This window comes from Vicugna pacos, unplaced genomic scaffold (genome assembly GCF_048564905.1).
Source record: "Vicugna pacos unplaced genomic scaffold, VicPac4 scaffold_13, whole genome shotgun sequence".
NCBI lineage: Eukaryota > Metazoa > Chordata > Mammalia > Artiodactyla > Camelidae > Vicugna > Vicugna pacos.
This window is the reverse complement of record NW_027328734.1, coordinates 2,832,782-2,847,330: the sequence shown is the minus strand read 5'-3', so window position 1 is coordinate 2,847,330 and position 14,549 is coordinate 2,832,782. Positions and strand designations below refer to the sequence as shown.

The window sequence follows — 14,549 nt, the reverse complement described above, 5'->3', positions numbered from 1 at the left end:
GGAATATTTTCTTATATCAGTCTCCTAAGGCAAAAGAAATAAAAGCAAAAATAAGCAAATGGGACCTAAACAATCTTGAAAATTTCTGTACAGCTAAGGACACTATCAATGAGATGAAAACACTGCCTGTGTAATTGGAGAACATATTTGCAAACAATGCAAATGACCAGGGGTTAATAGATGTAGGTTAATAGATGTAACATGGATTTAGGTTACATAACTCAAGGTGAAAAACAAAAACCCAATCAAAAACAAGAGCAGAGTACCTGAGTTAATATTTTTACAAAGAAAATATTCAGATGAATAACAGGCAAGTGATAAAATTTCACATCATTACTAATTATTAGGTAATTGCAAATCAAAACCACAACGAGGTATCACTTCACACTGGTCAAACGGCTTTATCAAAAAGTCTACAAATAGTAAGTGTTGGAGATGATGTGGAGGTAAGAAATCTCTTGTATACTCTTGGTAGTAATGTAAATTGGTACAACTTCTAAGGAAAACAGTATTCAGATTTGTTTAAAAATGAAAAAGTTAACTAACATATGACCCAGTAAAACCTCTCCTTGGAAATATCTGGGAAAAAACACCCTAAATTGTGAAGAACCAATGTTCACAACAGTACTGTTTATAATATGCAAGACAGGGAAGAAATCCAAGAGTCCACAGCAGACTATGGACTTAAGAAGAAATGATGTATCTGTAAATATGCAATAAATATTACTCAGCCATGAAAAACTATAACACATTGCTATTTCAGCATCATGAGATAACCTAGTAAATGTTGTGCTTAGTGAAGTAACTTAGACGAAGACAAAATGATATAATTTAATTTATATGTGGAATCTAAACACTAACAAATATCTGTGTACATCTTTGTATAGCTATCTATTGACAGATGACAGAAAAATAGATAGAAGTATAGATACATACTTATATGATAGATAGATAGATGTTTGATAGATAGATGATAGATAGATAGATAGATAGATAGATAGATAGATAGATAGATAGATAGATGATAGATAGATAGATAGATAGATAGATAGATAGATAGATAGATAGATAGATAGTAGTTAGGTGGAGACATGATGGAGTGGTTAAGAGATTAGATAGACAAAACATAAGCAGACTCAAAGATATGGGAAATAATTTATGTTTACCAAAGTGGAAGGGAAAGAGAATTCAATGGTAGGGCACTGACAGACACAAAGAAGTATACATTAATAGAGAAGCAACAAGGATAATCTGTATACAGTATGGAGTTGTACACAATTGCTTAAAATAATTGTATGTTATAATTACTGTAATAATTCATAATGCAATATAATCTACAAAGTGGTTGGAATCACTATGCTTTACATCTGAAACTACACAATATTTTACATCTAATATACTTCAAATAAAATAAAACATATCCTGTATAATTTAGTCCTTTTACTGCTGATAGCATCTTCCTTTAATATTGTTTTATATTATACTTTACTTTTTATGATTACTGTTTCAAATTATTTCTTTTACTCTTGTGAACATGATACCAGTTTGAAGTATCTGTATTTATTGCCCCTGATTACCTCTTTTTCACTCTTTAATCCATATAGAATAGTAGCATTTAAGAACATACCCAAAGAAAGTGTTGAACCTTTCTCATGGTCTTTCCTTAGCTTTTGGTCAATGTTTAGCATATTTTTGCCATTTTATATTTCTTAGAAGACTTCTTTTCTACACCTCTAATAAGGTGTCTCGGTTTTGCTTTTTCATCTCATTCAGGTTTGTTAGTTAAAGTCTTTACTTTCACTTTATATCTAAGTGATAACAGTGTAAGAATTATTGGGTGAGTGATATCTTATTTCATTAGTTTGAAAATACAATCTTATTTACACTTGGTGTATATTTTTTGCTCAGAAATCTGCTAAAAGCCTAATGGGGGTTCCTTTGTAGATTATCATAACTTTTTTTGGCTGTCTTTAAAATTTTACTCTGTCATTGTGTTTTCAATTTGCATATGACTTATATTGAAGGAGGTCCCTTTGTCTTAAAGTTATTGGTGTTTTGTTGGTTCATGGACTTGTATATCAGTTCCTTACACAGGTTTGGGAAGTTATCAATTTTAATTCTTTAAATAAACAATCAGCTACCTTCTAACTTTCTACCCCCCCCCAAGGATTCCACACTAATGTGCACTTCCTGAGGAAGTCTATGGCTACTGTAGAATTTCCCCACTTTTAAATATCTTGAATCTCTGCCCTCTCCTAACATTTCTAGTTTTTTATTGGTGAGTTTTCTAATCTCTCTTGCAGAAAGACACTCTACTTCCAATGCTTTCTGTTGCATTCTTCATCTCATTTATTAAGTTCTCCTGGTCCTCCAATAATGTTAGGTTATTTTATATTTTCAGTCTCTTTGGTAATGTATTCCTTATCATCATTTCATTTATTCCTGAGCTCACTAAACTGCTTTCTCAGTTTTGTTTTTTGTATTGAGTTTCTGTATGACAATTATTTGGATTCTCTATTAATTATATGGCAATATACCATGACGTTAACATTGTTTCCTGCAGGGCTGACATTGTGTGTGTGTGTGTGTGTGTGTGTAGGTGTGTGTGCGTGTGTTTCTGTGTCTGTGTCTGTGACGGTGTCTGTGTGTGTCTATCTGAGTGTTAGCTTGTCCTATAAAGTTACTGTGATTGGTCTTGATCTTGATAGATTATTGCTCTGATGACACTAAATAACAGATTGGGAGTTGGAGTCCTTGCTTTTGTTTTCTGGTAGCTTGCAATATTGCACAATTATTGGTTTTACTTACCTGAGCTACCTCTGATAATATTTCAAAATGGCACTTTCCTGATGCTACTGTGTGGATAAAAGATGTGCTTTCATTGTCACTTCTTAGAATTCTCTGGTAGTTAATGCCACTGTTGTCACTGGGACGGAGAACCCTTCCTTTTATCTGATATCCCTTGAGAATCAGTGTACACATTGAGGAAAGTTGTAAAGACAGGTGGGTATTTGGAATCAGGCAAGTGCCTTTCCCATGTCCAGTGTTGCAAGATAACTTGACTCCACCACTGTGAATGGGGAGTAGGGACAGATTCATGAATGTCTAAGTGTCTGAAGGATGGAAACTCTGTCTCCATTGTGGCTCCCTCCTAGTTACCTGTGATCATGAATACTGGTGCAGTTGGAGGCCGAAGCTGTGTGAACCACTGAGACCCTGTTTTTAGTTTGGGTTCTTTGAATTTATAGACTCAGAAATCCTATTCAGGGGGCCTTGGTTGCAGACACCAACTCTGCTCTTTCCTCAGTTCAACCTGTTTTGTGTGCTTTAGTCCACTGAACTTCACCTGTTCGCATGCGTTCTGGAGTATTGTTTGTGTTGTGGTTATTTTTGTTCAGATGTGAATGTTTTACTGACTGTAGATGTAAAGGGAGAGACAAAAATAGTTTCAACTTATGTCACATTTAAAAGTATATAGTTTTTCAACTAAAAGCTTAAATTCTGATTAGGAAATTATAACACTAAAGAAAGTAAATAAATCACTTCCCTTAATATCATAGTACTACAAAATATTTTGAATTTCCTGGGTTCTTTTCTTCAATGTTTTACCCACCTACATGCACATTTTACTAAAATATACCCCTATAATCTCTTTAAAATCAATTAAATTATTAAAATATTTCCCTGTGCTCTAAATATAGCACTTTTTTTCTCTAATTTATTAATTGTAGCTTCAACATTTCTGTCTTCTCCATCCTTCTACCCTTTCCCCACATGAAACCACTACTTGGTACACTACATATATATATGTGATTCTTTTTTTGTTTTTTAATGATTATTTCTCTTATATCATTATTTTCCCAATTTAAGTGACAACGTAGAGTGTTTTTCCCTGTATGACTTATTTTCCTATGTGCAACATTCTCTGGGTCCAGTCACATTGTTCCAAATGGCAGAATTTTACTATTTAATATACAATGAATAATTATTTATTTTGTTATCTATATCCCACATCTATTTCAGCCAATCATCTGTTGATGGGCAGTTGAGTTGTGCTTCTACCCTTGACTACTATAAATGACGATGTTAAGAACATTGGGGGTAATATATCCTTTAAGTTAATGTTTTCATTTTTTTTCAGATTTATACCAAAAACTGGAATTGCTGCAACATATAATGCTTCTGTTTCAAGTTTTCTGGGCACTGTCCACACTTTTATAATAGTGGATGCATCAATTTATATTTCCACCAACAGTGTAGCTGGGTTCACTCTTATCGACATTCTGATTAATGTTTGTCATTTGTAGACATTTTGTTAATAGCCATTTTGGTTGCTGTACGATTATTTCATTCTGGTTTTGATTTATGTTTTCCTAATAAATAGCAACGTTATGTTTCTTTATATGAGCATGAAAATCATCCACATGTCTATTTTTGAAAAGTTTCCATGAGGATTCTTCAGCTGTTTTTCATTTGGGGTCTTTATTTTTTAAATATTGAGTCTAATATGCTATATATATATTATGGATTTTAACATTTTGTAGGTCTCATTGTCTGAAATTTTTCCTTCTATTCTGTCTGTTATCATATGTCTTGTTGAAGGTTTCCTTTGCTCTGCAAAAGTTTTTGCACTTCACACTTATAAAAGAAATAGAATCCCTGTATCGCAGAATACATCTATTTTTTCCTCAGTAAACTAAAAACTGTAACTGTTAGTTTTCCTTTTTTTTTTAATTTGGAGACAGATCAAAAATAAAGATTGCTATGATTTATCTCAAAGTCAGTTCTGCTCCTGTTCTTGGTCAAATATTGTATAGTTTCATGCTTTAAATTTAGGGAATTAATCCATTTTATCTCATTTTTTATACTATGGAAGGAAGTATTTTAACATCTTCCTTTTACATGTACTGTCCTGTTTTCTCAGAACTACTTTTTGAAGAGACTATCTTTTTTCCATTGTATACTCTTGCAACCTTCATTGCAGACTAATTGACCATATGTGTGCGGGTTTATTTTCAGACTCTTTATTTTGTTCCATTTTTCTCTGTGTTTCTATAAGTGCCATATTTTGATGTATTGATTACTGTAACTTTGTAGTATGTTCTAAACTCAGGGAGGGTAATACCCACAGCTTCATTCATTTTTCAAAATAATTTTAAAAATTTGGGACTTTCAGATATATGTTCAAATTTTATTATTTTTTCCTTGTTTTGTGAAGAAACTTTTGGATTCTGTGAAAATAGAAATTTATTAAAAGAAAAAACCTGAGAAAAATACTAAAGTGTGGAGAATAAATCATACAATATTAACAACAACTGGATTGCTGTATAAATCAAACAAAAAATATATAAAGAAAAATGACAACAGAAACAAAATCCATGGGGTTTAACAAAAGCAGTATTAATAGGGATACTTATAGCAAAATAATCCCACTTATACAAATAAGAAACACGTCTCTTACAACATATTATTACAACCAAATGTTGTAGCAAAATAATAAATAAACATGTTAGTAGAAGGAAAGACAGTTGAAAGGTCAGAACATAATTAAATAAAATAAAGATTAAAAACAGAAACATTTGATCAAACTAAATAATAGCTTTTCAAAGATAAATAATGTTGATAATCTTTAACCATACACATGAGCAGAAAAGAGAGTACAGACTAATAAGCTCTGAAATAAATGAGAAGTTACAGCTTATATCAAAGAAATACAAAGCATCACATAAAGATACAACAAATTATATGCTTATAAAATGGAAACCCTAGAAGAAATATACAATTTCTGAGAAAGACATAATTTCCAGAATGGAATGAGAAATAGAAAATATGAACGGATTGTCACTAATGAAATTGAATCAGTAATTTAACAAAATCTCCCAAGAAACAAATTTCCAGGCCTAGACAGCTTCACAGGTGATATCTGCCAAACATTTAAAGAATAACTGTCACATATACTTCTAAGCGTATTCCAAAAATTTCGAGAGGAAGGGAGGATTACTACCCCAAATTTCTGTATCACATTACTACTAAAACTGGAACAAATACTTCAAAAAATTACAGGTTACATACTACTGATAAGCATAGATGCAAAAATCAATACTAAATTGTTAGCAAATCAAACAATACATTAAGAGTATTATACAATATGATTAAATCCATTTTACTCCAGGGATGCAAAAGTGATTGAATACCCACAAATTAATCAGTATGTTACACCACACTAACAATATGAAGAATAAAATTTATATGGTCACCTCAATAGAGCCATAAAATGTTTTGACAAATTCAGTATCTATTTATGAATATATTTCTCCTCAAAGTGGGCATGAGGAAACATACTTCAACACAGTTAAGGTCTTATACGACAAGAACTCAGCTAACATGACACTCACTGATTAAAATCTGAAAGCATCTCCAATAAGAGCAGGAAGAAGACAAAAATGCTCACTCTTACCCCTTTTATTCATTATAGTATTGGAAATTCTAGCCATAGCTATCCAAAATAAAAGAAAGTAAAATATAGCTAATTAAGGAAAGGAGTAAAAGTATCTGTTTGCAGATGACATAATTTAAACAGAAACCCTAAAGAAGACGCCACAAAACTACTAGGGCTTATCAATGCATTTGGTAAAATTTCCGAATGTAAAATTAACATACAGAAATCTTGCATTTCTACACACTATCAAGAAGCTAACTGATACAGAAAGTGAGGGAACTGCATCATTTACTGTTGCATTAGAAAAAAAAAATCAAGAAATATATCCAACCAAGGAGGTAAAGGACCTGTACTCAGAAATCTATAAAATATTTATAACAGAAATTGAAGGTAATGCAAACAGATGAAAGAATATACTGTGTTCGTAGATGAGGAAACATATATTGTTTAAATGGCAGAATAAGCCAAGAAAACACACTTATTAAATTCAGTTCCCCCAAAAATACCAAGGGCATTTTCAGACACCTACAAAAAATAATTCTAAAATTTACATGTAAAGACAAAAGAATTGAAATCACTAAAAAAAAAAAAAAGAAAAAAGAAAGAAAAGAAAACAAACAAAATAAAAACACAAACAACTTTGACAAAGAACACAGAGGATGTATTACAGTCCGTGATTTTAAGCTATAATACAAAGCTACAGTAATAAAAATAATATGGCAGTGGCACAAAAGAAACAGAATAATGGAACACAAATAATGCCTGAAAATGAAATTAGACAGTTATGGTCATTTAGCCCATTACAAAAAATGAATATACAGTGGGGGAAAGGTAACCAACAGGCACATGAAACCGATCAACATCACTAACCATCAGAAAAATGGAAGTCCAAAACACAATGAGATTTTATGTCACTCCTGTCAGAATGACTATTATCAAAAAGATAACAAACATAATTGTTGGTGAGGATGTAAGAAAAACAACCCGGATGCACCGCTGGAGTGAATGGAAAATTGTGCTGCCACTGTGGAAACAACATGGAGATTTATCTAAATATAAATTTGAAATATAATTCTACAGTTCCATACCTCGATACTAATTCCAAGAAAATAAAAACGCTAATTAGAAAAGATAAATGCAACCCTATATTCACTGCAGCAATATTCACAAAAGACAGGATATAGAAGCAAATTAATTGCTCATCAGTAGATGATGGAGAAAAAGATGTGTGTTTATAATGTATATATCTACCCATCTTAATTACAGATTTATCTATATTTATATATATATACACACACACAGAGACTATATATATATGCAGTATATATATATATGAAGTATATATATATATGCAGTATTTATACACACACACACAGATAAAAATAAAATGGGTTATCATTCAGCTGCAAAAAGTATAAGATTTTGTCATTTGCAACAAATGGGTAGAAAAAGAGGGTAATATGCTAAGTGAAATATGTCAGAAAGAGAATGACAAATGCTGAATTATTTTACTCAAATTTGGAATTTTAAACAAATGATCATAGCAACACAGAAAAGGATTTATACATATAGAAAGAAACAGGATGTTCACAAGAAGGAGGGAAATGGGGTAAGGAAAAAAAAACTTGAGGAAAATTAAGAGGGAAAATTTTCCAGGTGCAAGTTAAGTAAATCAAGGACAAGAAATTTACTCTATGGGGAATAGTCAATAACTATTAAATATATTTACATAGCAACATATCATAATTAAATATATTCTGGTGAACAGTTTGAAATGTATTAAAAATTGCGAACAGTATTTTATGTAGGGGAAACTAGCACAGTGTTATAGAAGAAAGTACAATTCAAAAACAAATAAAGATACTTATAGGAAATTAGATTTGTAATTAACAGAGGCAGGTTTTGGAAAAGGAGAATTTGATTAATGCACTCAAAAGCTACAAACTGCCAGCCATAAAATAAACGTATTCTAAGGATGCCCTGTAATAACATGAAAATTACAATTAATACTGATTTATGTTCTATATGTATGTTGTTAAGAGAGTAGACCATAAGATTACTCATCACAACCAAACGACAAATTGTATTACTTTAAAATTTTATCTAAATGAGAAAATGAATTCTCCCAAAAGTTGCTATGATATTTATTTCATGATAGTTGTAAATCAAATCACTATCCTGTGCACCTAAACTTACACAATGTTTTATGCCAATTATATGTAAATAAAAGGGGAAGGAAAAATGAAAAGTCAATGGTCATTTTTTCCCATATCGTTTCTCATGATTGTTTTAGCAGCAAGTAAACTTGACTCATGATATACTTATCCTAGGTAAAGATACTCATAAATAAGTGATTCTAATAAATTGTACATAAAGATATTAATAAAATTAGTGTCTTACCATGCCTTAAACTTTCTTCATGTTAACAGCTCACTGCTTCTGTAGGCATCAAAATTTCATTCTGTGTAATCATCTGAGATTAGTGAATGGATACAAATTTAAAACTGGCTGCTCTTGCTGTGAGTGATAAAAGTCACTGTCTCTGACCGATGGTCTCATCTCCCCGACAGCATCTGTAAGAACTGAACATGCTAGGTTGCTAAAAATCTCAGCATGGTAAAATCTCAGAACTCCTACAATTCTTAACTGTTTTCCAATGGGAATGCAATAATGACAAAGACTTGATTTTGAATAAGAATGTGGAGTTTTCTCATGGTTGCATAAGGGAATGTGACGATAATCCATGAGATCCACAGCAAACACTCTTGTTCAAGTCCTGGGCAAAGATGTGTAAAGATTCTGCAATATTAGGACAGAGGACTGCTTTCAAAATGATGAGGGCGCTCACTCTATTCCAGGTAGTCCAAGGGAAGAAAAGTTATTGCAATTTCTGTGTGAATGGGAATAATTCAGTGTTTCAGAATCTATAAATTAGTCAAAGTGTGTTCAAAGGCAAAATAAGTTGTGTCAACAATGAGAATTAAAAGAAAAAACTTATTCATAAGCTTAAATTAAAAAGGTGATACAGTCCTGTGCTGGGCTCTCGGTACTAAATAATGTATATGCCTCAGTCCCATTCAAGGGTTCAGTGGCTTGGCCCTAGCATCAGCTCAGAATTCAATGAACAGGTAACAATTAGTATACTGGGAGAAATATAATCTATCCCTCCCTGATTGGAAGAAAATCTGGTGTTTCAATGAAACTCTTAATTCACAGAGATTCTGCCAGATGCAGAGGAATAATTCACTAATGACTCAACTAAGAAAATCTTAGTTACTGCTTAACAATCCATCCTCACACACAGACACAGTGGTACAGAGATTTGTTGTATTTAGTGGGAAGAATTCAGTGGGCAGAGCTCAGAGAATAGTTTTCAAAGCACCAGCCAACTTTTGTAGTTTTGCCAATAGTCTAGATTTTCCCAGGTAGAAAACTACAGATGGACAAACAATATTCTTCTTTAGGATTTCTAATTTTGAAAGTAAACTGTAGCTTTTGACTTATCAGTATAGAACCTTGTTAAGATGATCACGGTAAGACCCACTGTCTGATAAGGAGCTGGAAACTAGCTGCTGAACCAGCCCATCTGAACCCCAGAATGCTAATGTATGCAACAACATAGCCACCATCAGAGTTCAGCTGACAAAATAAAAAGCTTGATGTTTTTGTTGTAGGAAGAACCACTGGTGTTCAGACACAGTTCTCCAGCTGTAAGTGGTCTCTATTCTTCTCTTGGTAAAGGTCATATTGGTGGCATGTTGCTAGAGTTCACCCTGGCCAATTTGCCCATTCTCCAGATTATCAAAAGCTTTCTTCACAATAGGTGACACATTATCAGTACTAAATTCTGCCATTACTGTCTTATCAGCTGACACTACCTGAATCATTGTGAGCAGAAGCCGTAGGCTCCCTGACTTTTCCTACAATTTTTCCAGCATTTCAGGGCATTTCACATTCTTAAATTGCTTCATATTTTATTTTAAATTAATGGGAAATAGTCAAAGACTTTCATGAATATTTTATATTTCCTAATATCTGTATAAATTTGGTATTCTTGCAGTTGGACAAATTTTTAATTCTATCACCCTCACCTCCATCTAGTCCACACATTTTAGATTGCAATTTGGTTACTGAATGCAACCACCACAGCCAAGGGTCAAGTACATTTTAGATACATCCTCTGTTAAGGTTAGAAGGGGCAAAAGTTATGTGGAGTGTATAAACCTATATTAAATGTTTGCAATGGCACTGTCTCTTCTGGAAAAATCTCTGAATTTAAGAAGTAAAATAATTGGAAGGCAGTATAATTATTGGTATGGGGAAGGATATCAGCTATTTTGGGATGGGTGGGTGATGAAGAGACAGGAAAATGTCCAGCAAATGGGAATGGAATACTTTAGACCTCTGGAGGCATGAATTAAGAAAATAATAACTTGTCTCCTGTACCTACCTTCAATTACTGTTTTGAGGGATTAGTCCTTGGGCTATGAAAAGAGCTAGTTTTTGGTGAAGAGTAAAGACCATAACAAAATAGTTGGAAAACCATGAGAGTTTTCTTGTTTCAAGAAAGTGGATTTTGCTAAAGTCAACATGTATTTTTCATTCAGTAAATACTAAAATGCATCCTGTGGCATGTGCTGAGCTTACTGTGCTGGTATCCAAGTTAGACAAGGAAAGGGGGATAGACAGAAAACATCTGGAGGAGGTGGTTTCTGTGCTGAGACAGGGATAGTCTAACAAGGTAAAAGGAGGACACCCAAAATCCAAGGATGAGCTGGATTAAAAGTATTGAGTTTGGAACTAACATTGTTGACAATCATTTGCCTGGATATATATCCAGATACAGTGAAACATAAAGATATGCCATGGTAATCAGTTGCCAGATTCATAAAGAAATGACTAAACAAATTTGAGTTTGTGTGCTTAGAGTTGGAAAGGCATTGAATGCCACCCTGAGGACGTAAACTTTACTTTGGCTGGAACATAAAGCAACATAAATTATTGACTAGAAAATATAATGTAGAATCTTCAGGGCAGGAAATGAAAGCACCAATTGGAATGCTTTTAGAACAGCACGAAGAAGACCATAGATAAAATTACTTCTTAAATTCTACCACATGATGAATGTGCCATCTTTGACTATATCATGTGATCTTTTTGATTCCAGGGATGACATAATAGAGACCATGATCCCTGGGCCGGTTCCTGCATGTATCTCCTGTTCCAATCTATCCTAACTTAACACTTTTCATACTTTCCAGTATGAACCAGAATCCACTTAGTAATTTTCCCTCTCTCCATGTTTTAGTCTTTTTCCAAATTCTCCCATATTTTCTTCTTCCTTAGAAGGAATTATTTAAATTTACTCCCATATTTTTCCATAAAAAGATCATATCAATCAGATATCTCTTTCTATCGTTAAATGGCAACTTAGTCTCCTGTTTAACTATATGCTATATTTAAAAAAATAAGGAAAATACAGGTACACACCTATGATTATTGTTAAAATAAGAAAATTGCAGATATTTGATGACATTTGCCAACATCAATTTTAACTAATGTTATCCTGCATAATCTGGTAGTCCTCTGGTTGATCAGTTGTAATTAGTTTGACGTTCATAAACTGAAAATGTCTGATGAGTTGGCCTTGAAAGAGAGGTAACTGATTTATCAGCTATCACTGGCACTGAAATGCGTGGGTTGATCCCTGGTTGAAGTTTAGGAAAATGAAGTTCATTGGCAGATATTTTGTGATATCTTTATGGAAAAGTAGAAGGCTCCAACATCAGTCTAAAATAATTGCTCTGTATGGGAGAGAAGATGCTGTACTGAGAAATACAAGTTGTAGTTGTAATGGAGTTCACAATACGGCCATTTGTTTCATTGTAGCTGACTTGAGAGTACCCGTGGACAGGGGTGAACTGATTGAAAATAGCTCGTTGATCCACTGCAATTTGTTCTGGTGGTCTCACTGACATTGATGATGGAGGAGGAAAATCACCTCTGATCGGGGTTGTTGTATCACCAATTATGTGGCTAGTAGAGGGCTTTCTTATTAGAGGCATGTTTAAATTTGCAGAAGGTAAAAATGCACTTTCTCCACTAGTGTCAGCCACAAAATCAGAATTATGTTTATCGACATTACCCCTGATTTAAAGTATTTCTTGTTGAAATCTTCAGCCAATGAAGACAACAGACAAGAATTTTTAATCTCAACTCTTCTTTTTATTCTCACTAAAAGCTGGGGACAGCCTCGTTTAACATTTGGATTATGATACAAATGCAGCTACAACCAATGGAGAAACATTTTAGTAAAATTTTAAACCAAAATACAAGACTACAATAAGGCTAACTTATAAAACCTCAGATTCCACGTTTACAATGCAAAGATAATATCATCAAAATATGAACATTGCTGACGATATTTTGAAGTTCCTTATTTGGAAACTATGCATTTAAATAGTATACTCATCAAATTTAAGAAGTCAGCCATTGCAGTAACAGTGAATGCCACTTTTTATAAGCAGCCTTAATACCTTTATTTAGATTTCTGGAATTATTCATAGTTGCAAACAAAGTTTCTCATAATATTGACTACTTAAGGCACTCTCCTCATTTTTTAGAAAAAATAAAGGATTTTAGCCTTAGTAGTTTTATACAATTTTCAAAATTTAGCTTTACTTTTATATTTTCATTGATTGATATACAAAATAAAATTTTATATATAAGTTACCATGTGGTAACTAAAATTTCTGAATACCTTTCTTAAAACAGAGACTTCTTTTTCTACTGCCAGAAAGTCAGCTAAACAAGCAGAACCTTGAAAATTCTACCGCACCTTCTTAAACCCATATAGGTTTAGCTGTCTAAGTATACTTTTCATACTTCCAGTTTCAAATATTCTGAAAGGGGCCTTTCTTTCCAAAACTTCCTTCTTAAAGACATCTTCATCAATCACTATGAAATATCCATTATCATCCCACCAGATGGATTTAAATTGGTCACTCCCAGCTATTTTCCAGAGTTTTCTTGGAAATGTCAGATAACGAAAATCATTATCTTCATCTGGTTCAGAGACACAATGTGTGTATCATGCTGTTTTTATCAAGGATTCTTCAGACAAAGTCTGAAAAGCATTTTCTTCAATCATAGACCTCAAGTCCAAGTCCCCAGGAAATGTTTGATCACACAATAGAGATCTACCGGATTTTGCTGAACCAGTTGGTCCATCTTTACAAGACACAACTTGAATTTCTGAAGAATCATGGGCCATCTCAATTAAATTTATCAACAGCTACTTTTCTAATCTGCATGATTTTGAGCACTGCAAAATCAAATGCTGCTTTAGCAGGCCTGCACAGATAAACTGCTAGACCTTCACAATGAAACTCAACTTGAGTAGCTGTGACATTACAAAACAACTGGCCTCTCAGCAACTCAAGTGTAACATTCAGCCAGTGTTTACTTGTCATTCATCCAGTTAAAATGAAACATATATGATGCTTATATTTAAAGTGTGATTTGCAAATATTATCCCAACAAATTCTTTCTAAATAATTTAATTTTGGGGTCTATGAAATAAAACCAATCTCCTTCCTTTTGTACAGAAATTTTTACCAGATTTAAGAACAGAGTATAAGTAATGCACAAAATATATAAAATAATATTAAAGTTTTAGAATTTAAAGTGAAATTTGTGTAAATCCAGTACAGATAATGTATATCTATTTCAATATCATTTCTAATTAAAGTGAAACATAATTTGATTTGGAAATGGAAATAAGTATTTTTCTGTGTACTTTATAATAAGTAACTCTATATTCATAACATGAGCAGAATAAATATCAGTTTATTTGTTTTGCATAAAAAATAAATGGTAAATAAGTATGAAATAAAATTAGATAAAAATAATGAATCAAATTTAAGAAATCCCAAGGGGCAGAAGTTTTGTTTTAAATTTCAATTAAGTTCTATAAGTAAAACAAATGTAAGTTAATATTCTACTCTAAAATTACAAAAGAGAAAATCTTATAGTATATTTACAAATGTATACTTTTGCCATTCTTTCAGTCAGAGGTTTTTCAGTCCTTAGAAGGAACAAATTTTCTTTT

At 32.6% G+C, this 14,549-nt stretch overlaps 1 pseudogene; it reads right to left on the bottom strand.

The window, feature by feature from the left end:
* Nucleotides 1-13,157: 13,157 nt before the first annotated feature.
* On the bottom strand, nt 13,158-13,712 carry LOC140692593 (heat shock transcription factor, Y-linked pseudogene; annotated as a pseudogene).
* Between the last annotated feature and the right edge of the window lie 837 nt (nt 13,713-14,549).